Here is a 10,869-nt window from a genome sequence, read left to right on the forward strand (position 1 = left end):
CGATTAACCAAGAAATAACTGAGACTTGTAAGAATGGAATGGCAGTCATCATAGGGGATTTTAACTTCCACATAGATTGGGTGAATTAGGTTGGTCAAGGAAGTCTTGAGGAGGACTTCATAGAATGCATCCGTGATGGGTTTTTTGAGCAGTATGTTAGTGAACCTACAAGGGAAAATGCTATCTAGTCCTGTGCAATGAGAATCAGTAGTGAGTGGGGTGCTGCAGGGGTCAATGCTGGGCCCGCGGCTGTTTACCATTTACATTGATGATTTGGAAGAGGGGACTGAGTGTAGCGTAGCAAAATTTGCTGATGACACTAAACTGAGTGGAAAAGCAAATTGTACAGAGGATGTGGAGAGTCTGCAGAGGGATATAGATACGTTACGTGAGTGGGCCAAGTTCTGGCAGATGGAATACAACATTGGTAAATTGAAGATCATCTACTTTGGAAGGAATAATAGAGGAGCGGATTATTATTTAAATGGTGAAAGATTGCAGCATGCTGTTGTGCAGAGGGACTTGGGAGTGCTAATGCATGAATCGCAAAAAGTTGGCTTGCAGGTGCAACAGGTTATTAAGGCAAACGGAATGTTGGCCTTCATTGCTAGAGGGATTGAATTCAAGAGCAGGGAGATCATGCTGCAACTATACAGGATACTGGTGAGGCCACACCTGGAGTACTGTGTGCAGTTCTGGTCTCCATACTTGAGGAAGGATATACTGGCTTTGGAAGCAGTGCAGAGGAGCTTCACCAGGTTGATTCCAGAGATGAGGGGGTTAACTTATGAAGAGAGATTGATTCACCTGGGACTATACTCTCTGGAATTCAGAAGAATGAGAGGGGATCTTACAGAAACATACAAAATTTTGTAAGGGATAGATAAGATAGAAGTAGGAAAGTTGTTTCTATTGGTAGGTGAGACTAGAACTAGGGGACATTGCCTCAAGATTCAGGGGAGAAAATTTAGGACGGAGATGAGGAGAAATTGTTTTTCCCAGAGAGTGGTGAACCTATAGAATTCTCTGCCCAGGGAAGCAGTTGAGGCTTCTCACTAAATATATTTAAGATACAGTTAGATAGATTTTTACATAGTAAGGGAATTAAGGGTTATGGGGAAAAGGCAGGTAGATGGAGCTGAGTTTACGGACAGATCAGCCATGATCTTATTGAATGGTGGGGCAGGCTCAATGGGCTAGATGGCCTACTCCTGCTCCTATTTCTTATGTTCTTATGTTCTTATTGCTGAGATTTTCTTTGTATCCATTATCATGAAGACTGGTGCTAAATACACATTAATTCCTCTGCATCTCCTTGATTTCAATCACTAACTCCAGACTCACCTTCTAAAGGCTCAAGTCTCACTTTTTTTATTTTTTACTTTTAAATATAAATAAAAAATGTTTACTCTTTTCTTTTATATTATTTACTAACCTTGTTGTGTAATTTAATTAATCTATATTGATCTAATAGGTTTATTTCTGTCTGCTTTTTACATTCTGTTCAATCTTCTGACTGGACACCCAAATTGTACGCTTTCTTAAATTTGACACTATTGTTAGTTAATGGTTGTTGGTGCTATCTTTAGTTAACAATCAATGGTGGCTGCTCCCCCTAAAACTTTCCTTCTGCATAACAATTTATTCAAAGTATTCTGAAAGATCCACCTATACTGTATGTTACCACATTTCCACTGACTTTTCCCTTAACTTGGTAAATTGGTTCATTATTGTCATTTGTATCGAAGTAATTACCTCAGCCCATCACGCCTATTGGGGCAGTAGCTGCCAACAGCAGTTCGCCAGAGTCCTCTATCTGGGACTAGTCCTTTAAGTTGTCCCCAGGTGTTGCCCATCTTTAAAGATTCCTCCTCTCCCAAGGATGAGGTCTTTGGAGCTTCTGTTGCCGTTTCTGTAGTTCAGGGATTTTATGGGATGGGGTTGCTAGCTTCATGCCCAACCCTCCTCCTTCCACAGGCAGGTTTGGGACCATCAGAGTTACATTTGTATTGAGTGAGGTACAATGAAAAACTTTGCTTTGCAGGCCATTCATACAGTTCACTTCTTTACTTTGGTTATCTCAGTTTACAAACCCATATAGCACCCATTACTTACATGCAAACTAGTAGTGTTGAATCCACCCTTCTGCCTCTCCAACTGAATATTACACTCAATCATATTGCTACCTGATGGTGCCTTCAGAACTATTTAATTATATCTCATTGCACAATACTAGAGGGAAGAAGGCAGGAGAATAGTGTTGAGAGGGAAATAAATCTGCCATGATTGGATGGCAGAGCAGGCTTGATGGGCTGAATGGCCTAATTCTGCCCCTATCTTATGGTCTTATCTGGTATGGCCTGCTCTATAGTTAGCACTGGAATATGTTTTATATGAAACTATTTTTCATTTAAGCTACCTGTAGGTTGGGTCTCTCATAGAGTTAAGGGAATCATAGAATCAGACATCACAAATGAGTATGGTTACTTGGTGGTCAGCATGGACATGTTAAACAAAAGGATTTTTTTTCTGTGGTGTTGCATTTAACCCAGTTATGTTCTCAGAAAACTGATATAAAATATGCAGACCAGCCAGAGGTATAAGCCATAATCAACATTATTTGAATTCAATTATAGATTAGCTCTCATCTTAAGTCTATGTTTACTGAACCTGACATTTAATTGTAGTTTTAGACACTCAACTTTGAGCCTAGCCTCTGAATCTCAATCTTAATTGATAAACAAGTTTTCCTTTATAGAATTTCTTATGTTAATCTTCAAAAAGGTATAATAATAGAAACGACTAAATGCAAAGTAAAATGTGATAGAGAGTACTTTTCAATGAATAAGAATGAATGACAGGTGATAAGCCATTTCAGGCAAATAAGAGATATCTACAAATGGTCAGCACAAGAAAACACCAATAAATAACATGCTGAAAAATAGAGGATCCAATTTTAATTCTTAAAAGGACAAACTCTCAAATGGTTCATTTTTGTACAAGGTGTGAAACTCGGCTATTGGCAATGCAGTAGAAAATTGGGACAAATTTTATTCATCCCTGTTTATATAAAAACATAGATTGACTATGGAAAGACAATGGGATAAAAGTAGACATAGAACTGATAATGACAGAATAGGCACTGAGAGGGATATATGGATAGAATGGATCTTCCATTTTCTGCTATCATTATCATTAGGGTGGCATTGCAGCCTAGTGGTTAGCACAATGATTTATGGTACAGCACCCGGGTTCAGTTCCAGCCACTGCCTGTAAGGAATGTTTGCATTCTCCCCGTGACTATATGGGTTTCCTCCAGGTGCTCTGGTTTCCTCCCACAGTCCAAAGATGTACTGGTTGGTTGGTTAATTGGTCATTGTAAATTGTTCTGTGATTAGGCTGGGCGGATTAGCCTAATAACGGGGACAGGGTAATCGCTGGGCGGTGAGGCTCAAAGGGCCAGAAGGGCTTATTTTGTACTGTATAATAAAATAAAAAATTAAAAAATCATTAAACAGATAGAGGAAGGAAATAAATTACATTACCAATTTTATAAGTTTAATGTCGTTGGCAGACTATACAGAAAATTCAGACACTTACTATCCATAATCATTCAGCTTCAACATGCCCTGCTGCGGGCAGATGTTCTTTCCTGAAAACACAAACTTAACTCAAATTATTTTTTTTCTCATATTTTTTAAAAGTTACAAAAGGATGCCCAAAGGCTCATCAAATCTATGCCTGCTCTCAGACCAAGCCAATTAGAGTCATACCCCATTTAATTTCCCTGTAATCTCTACGGCTGTCAATTCTACCCTGATTCACAATCCACGCAGATTCACAATCCACCCACCTTGAAGTATTTTACACTAACCAATTAACCTACTAACCAACATATCTTTCAGATGTGGGAGGAAACTAGAGTCCCTGGAGGAATTTCACTGATTCCATAGGGAGAATATACTTTTCCTTCTGTGCTGATTTGGCACTTGACAGAGAGTAATTGAATGGCAAAATATGACAACAAGCAACAGAATTCATAGAGCAGAATTGAGACAATTTACTTGAGAACAGTAACAGACTTTTCAGTGTTATTCTTACTTATATCATCATGTCATTGTTGGCCACAATTAACTCTTTAAACAAAATAAAGGGAATGACTTCGGTGAAGACATTACATTTTTTTAGATTAGATTATGAAGACACGCAGTCCTCTTTTATTGTCATTTAGTAATGCATGCATTAAGAAATGATACACTATTCCTCCGGTGTGATATCACAAAACACAGGACAGACCAAGACTGAAAAAACTAACAAAACCACATAATTATAACATATAGTTACAACAGTGCAACAATACCATAACTTGATGAAGAACAGGCCATGGCACAGTAAAAAAGTTCAAAGTCTCTCGGATATCCCACATCTCACGCAGACGGGAGAAGGAAGAAAACTCTGCCTGCCATGCCCGACCACAGTCAGACTCTGAGCCGTCCGAAAACTTCGAGCCTCCGATCAGCCCTCCATCACTGAGTACCGAGCACCATCTCTATCCAAACGATTCGACCTCAGTCTCGGTCGCCAGCAGCAGGCAAAGCTGGGGATTTGGGGGCCTTCCCTCTGGAAGATTCTCGATCGCCCAGTAACAGCGGCAGTGAACCGGCATTTCAGAAATTTCTCCAGATGTTCCTCTGTGCTTTCACGTCTGTCTTCATCAAATCAGAATTGTCCACGGCCCCTATTTATCGGATACAATATCATTTTCACCGGACAGCTGCGCGCGCACGGCGCGCTGCTATCTTCTCCTCCCACCGTGCATTTCCATGGAATATTACTGAACAATAATTTCATAAACAGTAAAAATATCTTTAACAATAAACAATAACATGTTTAGTTAAAGAACATCTCTACCTAGGAGATGTAGGGCTCTCCTCCCCTCTGCTAGTCAGCAGGCCATCCTTGGGCAGGGTGTAGCACCTGCTTAGGACCCCATCCCCCCATCAGGGTCACGTGAAGCCGTGGAAGCAGGTGGTGGATGGCTGGATGAGTAGCTGTTGCATATCACAAGTGCTGGTTATGTGACCACTGATGCCTGGCAGACAATCTCTGAAGAGTTTAGATAACGAATGGGGTCACCTCTCTTGTAAAGGCACTGCCCAGAAGAAGGCCATGGCAAACCACTTCTGGAGAAAAATTTGCCAAGGGTATTCATGGTCGTGAGCCCATGATTGCTTACGTCATACAACAGGGCATGTAATGACGGTGATGATACGTTGCTCTGGTAAGACCAGTCCTGGAATATTATTCCTTAGGTTTAAAAAAAAAGGTCCTTGAAATAGAGGGAGTACAATACAGCTTCACTGAATTGATTCCTGGAAGTGGTGGATTATCCTATGTGAAGAGGTAAGGTTTACTGGCTCTAGGTTCCTGAAGACGGAGAGTTAATCTCATTGAAGCATATTAAATTCTTACAGAGTCTGACAGGGTAAAGGGAAAGATGACACTTTCTCTAGCAAGAAAGTCTCAAAATAAATGGTCAGCCTTTCATGACATAGCTGACAACGTCATAGATTGGTGAAACAGAGTCATTTACCTGGCTGGGTTGTGGAAACTCAGTCAGGTGTCCATTCAAAATGGTGTGCAGATTTTTGGATTGCAAAGATTTCCAGGAATATGAGTTTAGGACAGGAAACTAGTGTCAGCCCATAGTGTCTGCTCCACCATTCCATCATGGCTGATTTATTATACTTTTTAACCCTATCCTCCCTGTAAACTTTGATGCTCTGACTAATCGAAACCCTATCAACCTCCTCTTTAAATATACTCAGTGATTTGGCCTCCACAGCTGTCTGTAGCAATGAATTCCACAGATTAACCACCCTCTGGCTAAACAAGTTCCTTCTCATCTCTGTTCTAAATGGACGTCCCAATAGTCTAAGGTTGTATCCTCTGGTCCTAGACTCCCACACTATACGAAATTTCGTCTCCACGTCCATTCTATCTGACCCTTCAATATTTGATATGTTTCAATGTGATCCCCTCTTATTCTTCTAAACTCTGGTGAGTACAGGCCCTGAACCATCAAATGCTCCTCATACATTAACCCTTTCATTCTCAGAATCATTCTTTTGAACCCCCTCTAGAATCCCACTAAATCCAGCACATCTTTTCTTAGATAAAGGGCTGAAAACTGCTCACAATACTCCAAGTGTGGTCTGACCCATGTCTTATAAAGACTCAGCATTACGTCTTTGTTCTTATATTCTAGTCCTTTCAAAGTGAATGCAAATATTGCATTTGCCTTCCTAATACCTGCAAGTTAACCTTTAGGGAATCCTGCACAAGGACTCCTAAGTCCCTTTGCACCTCTGATTTTTGAATTTTCTTCCCATTTAGAGAATAGCCCTCACCTTTATTCCTTATAACAAAGTACATGACCATACACTTCACTACACTACATTCCATCTGCCACTTCTTTTCCCATTCTTCGAATCCGTCTAAGTCCTTCTGCTAACTCCCTGCATCCTCAACACTATCTATCTCTCCTACTATCTTTGTATTGTCCTAGCCACAAAGCCATCAATTCAATCATTCAAATCATTGACATATAATATGAAAAGAAGTAGTCCCAACATCGACTCCTGTGATACATTGCTAGTGAGCGGCAGCCAACCAGAAAAGGCTCCCTTTATTCTCACTGTTTGCTTCCTGCCAGACAGCTGATCTATCCACGCTAATATTTTTCTTGAAATACCATGGTCTCTTGTTAAGCAGCATCATGAATGGCACCTTGTCGAGGGCCTTCTGAAAAGCCAAGTATACAATATCCACTGACTCTACTCTACTTTGTCTATTCTACTTGATATTTCCTCAAAGAATTCCAACAGATTTTTGGACAAGATTTTCCCTTAAGGAGGCCATGCTGACTTTCGTCAATTTTATCATGTTCCTCCAGGTACTCCAAAATCACATTCCTAATCCAGCACCTTCCCAACCACTGACTTCAGGCTAACTGGCTTGTAATTTTCTTTCTTCTTCCTCCCTCCCTTCTTAAAGAGTGGAGTGATATTTGTAATTTTCCAGTTCTCCAAAAACCATTTCAGAATCTACTGATTCTTGAAAGAGGAGAGGAGAAGATGGAGGTGTGACGCAGCGCGCGTGGCCACTCTGGTGATAAATATCTGTTATTTGTCAAGTAGGGTGCCGTGCACAATTCTGATTTGATGGAGGCAGATGTGAGAGCACGGAGGAACATCTGGTGAAACTTCTGAAATGCCACTTTCGCTGCCGCTGCTACTGTGTGATCCGAAATCTCCAGAGGGGAAGGTCCCAAGTCCTCGGCTTTGCTTGTTGCTCGGCGGCCGGGGCGGGGTCAAAGCGCTCGGCAGAGATGGTGCTCGGTACTCAGTATTGGAGGGCTGGTTGGAGACTCGAAGTTTTCGGACGGGCTCAGAGTCGGCTGTGGTCGGGTGCTTCCAGGATACTACATCGGCGAGTTTGCGGCGCTGGAGGCCCATGGCAGGGAGAGTTTCCCTCTTCTACCGTCTGCGTGAGATGCTGGAGCTATCGGGACTTTGAGACTTTTTTTTACCGTGCCCATGGTCTGCTCTTTATTAAATTACGGTGTTGCTTTGCACTGTTGTAACTATATGTTATAATTATGTGGTTTTGTCAGTTTTAGTCTTGGTCTGTCCTGTGTTTCTGTGATATCTCTCTGGAGGAACATTGTATCATTTCTTAATTCATGCATTTCTAAATGACAATAAACGAGGACTGAGTGTCCTCATAATCTAAAAAAAAGATCATTACTAATGCTTCCATAATCTCTTCAGTTACCTCTTTCTGAATCCTGGAGTGTTGTCCATCTGGCCTGGCTGACTTATTTACCTTCAGACCCTTCAGCTTTCCAAGTACCTTCTCCTTAGTAATAGCAACTCCAATCACTTCTGCCCCCTGACACTATCAAGTTTCTGGCATACCTCTGGTGTCTTCCATAATGAAGACTGATGGAAAGTACTTACTAAGTTTGTCCAACATTTCCTTGTCCCCCATTACAAACTCTCCAGCATCATTCTCCAACAGTCTAATATCCACTCTCACCTGTCTTTTCCTCTTTATATATCTGGAAAAAAGTTTTGTGTCCTCATTATATTATTGGCTAGTGTTCCATCAATATACCATCATTTAAAAGATAAAAATACATTTGTACGTTTCCAATAATTATCAGAATGACAATGAACTATGAGAATATGATTTTAAAATGGCTCCTATAATGTCAGGGAGCAAGCCAATGCTTGGCTCCATTTTGCTGCTTATAGCTTCCATTATTTGCCAATTAAAGCAATAAGAAAGATTGAAGCATCAAAGTGAGGTACAGAGGGTAAACGCCGATGGCTTGACTTTTGATTTGCCGCTCTGCACCACAGAGTTGCGAGCCTGCCGCTATGCCCGGAGAATGTTGCCCTGGTTTTTTCCTGCGTTTGGTTGTGGACATGGGCTATAGACACTTTCTTTCAGTCTTATAGTATTTTGTGTTTTTTTGCCCGAGCATCTTGTTTATTTTTTATGCGGGGAGGGGGATTTTGGGGTTGATGTGCCTGATCTGTTTTGTTCCTGTTTTTATGTGGGAAAAGGAATTTGGGGGTTGATAAGCCTGATCCGTTTTGTTAGTTTTTTTTGTGTGGGAGGAGGAATTTGGGGCTTGATGTGCCTGATCCATTTTGCCCAGTTTTTGTGTGGGAAGAAGGATTTAGGGGTCGATGTTACTGATCCATCTTTGTTTTTTTTGCAAGGAGGTGGGATTTTGGGGTTGATGATTGTGCTGCCTTTATTTTCTTCCTTGGTTTCATGGATACCCGGAGAATAGAAAAATTTTGGAGTTGTGTACTTTGATAATAAATGAACCTTTGAAACTTTTTGAACCTTTACAAGAAATAGCAAGAAATCTAGTGGGAAAGTTTACAAATTGACTTTACATAAATCAAGGAACGTTTGGGCTGCAATGGAGCATTCGGCTTTCCAAGTATAACATTCCACGTACCGTTCATGATGTCAGTTTTTAATCATTATTTTCATGGTTTTTTTGTTGTATTTACACACATTTAGCTAGTAAAATTGTTGAAAGCTTTTACCAGACCCACTTGGTTAAACACTCAGCTCAGCAATGAAAAAGACCCACTAGTCTGAAAGTTAATAGTTGAACTAGGTAGGATGGTGATATCTGGATAGTTTCCAGAAGAGGAAGTAAAAGAAAACATGTACTAAACTTTTTTAGAGAGAGATCCTCTGATAGCTCGGATTGGAGAAGAGCTGTGCTAAGTGTCAATCTTTCAAACACATTTTATTACTTCAAAGCAAGCTTCAAGTTCAAAGTACATATATGTCACCATATACAACCCTGTGGTTAGTTTTCTTGCAGGCATGCTCAGTAAATCTAAGAACCATAATAGGATCAATGAAAGACCACACCCAACAGAGCAGACAAACAACTAATGTGTAATGGAAAACAAACTGCAAATACAAGAGGGAAAAAAAACTAAATAAGCAATACATTTCGGGAACATGACATGAAGTGTCCTTGAAAGTGAGTCCATAGGTTATGAGAACAGTTCAGTGATGAGGCAAGTTAAATTGAGTGAAGTTATCCCCACTAGTTCAAGAGCCTGATGGTTGAGGAGCAATAACTGTTCCTGAAACTGATGGTGTGAGAGCTGTAGCTCCAGTACCTTCTTCCTGATGGCACCAATGAGAAGAGATCATGATCTGGGTGGTGGGGGGCCCTGGTGTTGGATCTGTGTAGATGTGCTGAATGGTGAGGAGGGCTTTACTCATGATTTACTGGGTTGCATCCACTACTTTTTGTAGGATTTTCTGATCAATGGCACTGATGTTTCCATTCCAGGCTGTGATGCAACAGTCAATATTCTCTCCACAACGCATCAATATTTTAGATGTCATGCCAAATCTTCGCAAATTTCTAAGTTGCGGTGCTGCTGTGCTTTCTTCGTAATTACACTATATGCAGGTCCTCTGAAATGATAACACCAAGGAATTTAAAGTTGCTAACCCTCTCCAACTCTGATTGCGCAATGAGGATTGGCTAATGGATCACTGGTTTTCTCCTCCTGAAGTCAACAAGCAGATCGTGGGTTTTGCTGACATTGAGAGAGAGGTTGTTGTTGTGGCACCATTCAGCCAGATTTTTAACTTCCTTCTTGTATGCTGATTTGGCACCAACTTTGATTCAGCCATTGACAGTCAGCAACCCTAAACGTGACATTGGAGCTGTGCTTAGCCTCACAGTCATAAGTATAAAGTGAGTAGAGCAGGGGGCTAAGCACACAGCCTTGTGGTGCACCTGTGATGATGGAGATTGTGGAGGAGATGTTACTGCCAAACTAAACTAACTGGGGTCTGCAAGTGAGGAAATCGAGGATCCAATTACACAAGGAGAAATTGAGGCTAAGGTCTTGAAGCTTATTGATTAGATTTGAGGGGACGATATTATTGAATGTCTAGCTGTAGTCAAACAAGTGCATCCTAATTTATGCACCTTTGCTGTTGAGATTTTCCAGGGTTCAGTGAAGAGCCAGTGAAATGACATGTGCTGTGGACCTGTTGTGCCAGTAGACAAATTGGAGCACATCCAAGTTGCTTCATAGGCAGCAGTTTGTGTGTTTCATCACCAACCTCACAAAATACTTTTTCACAGTGTATGTAAGTGCTACTGGACAATAGTTATCGAGGCAAGCTAACATGTTCTTCTTAGGCACCAGTATAATTGAAGTCTGCTTGAAGCAGGTGAGTACCTCAGACTGCCGAGGGGAGGGAGGGAAGGGAACGTCAACTCAGACCATAAGAGGCCTGCGT

The sequence above is a fragment of the Mobula birostris genome, chromosome 6 (assembly GCF_030028105.1).
Source record: "Mobula birostris isolate sMobBir1 chromosome 6, sMobBir1.hap1, whole genome shotgun sequence".
In the NCBI taxonomy this organism is placed as follows: domain Eukaryota; kingdom Metazoa; phylum Chordata; class Chondrichthyes; order Myliobatiformes; family Myliobatidae; genus Mobula; species Mobula birostris.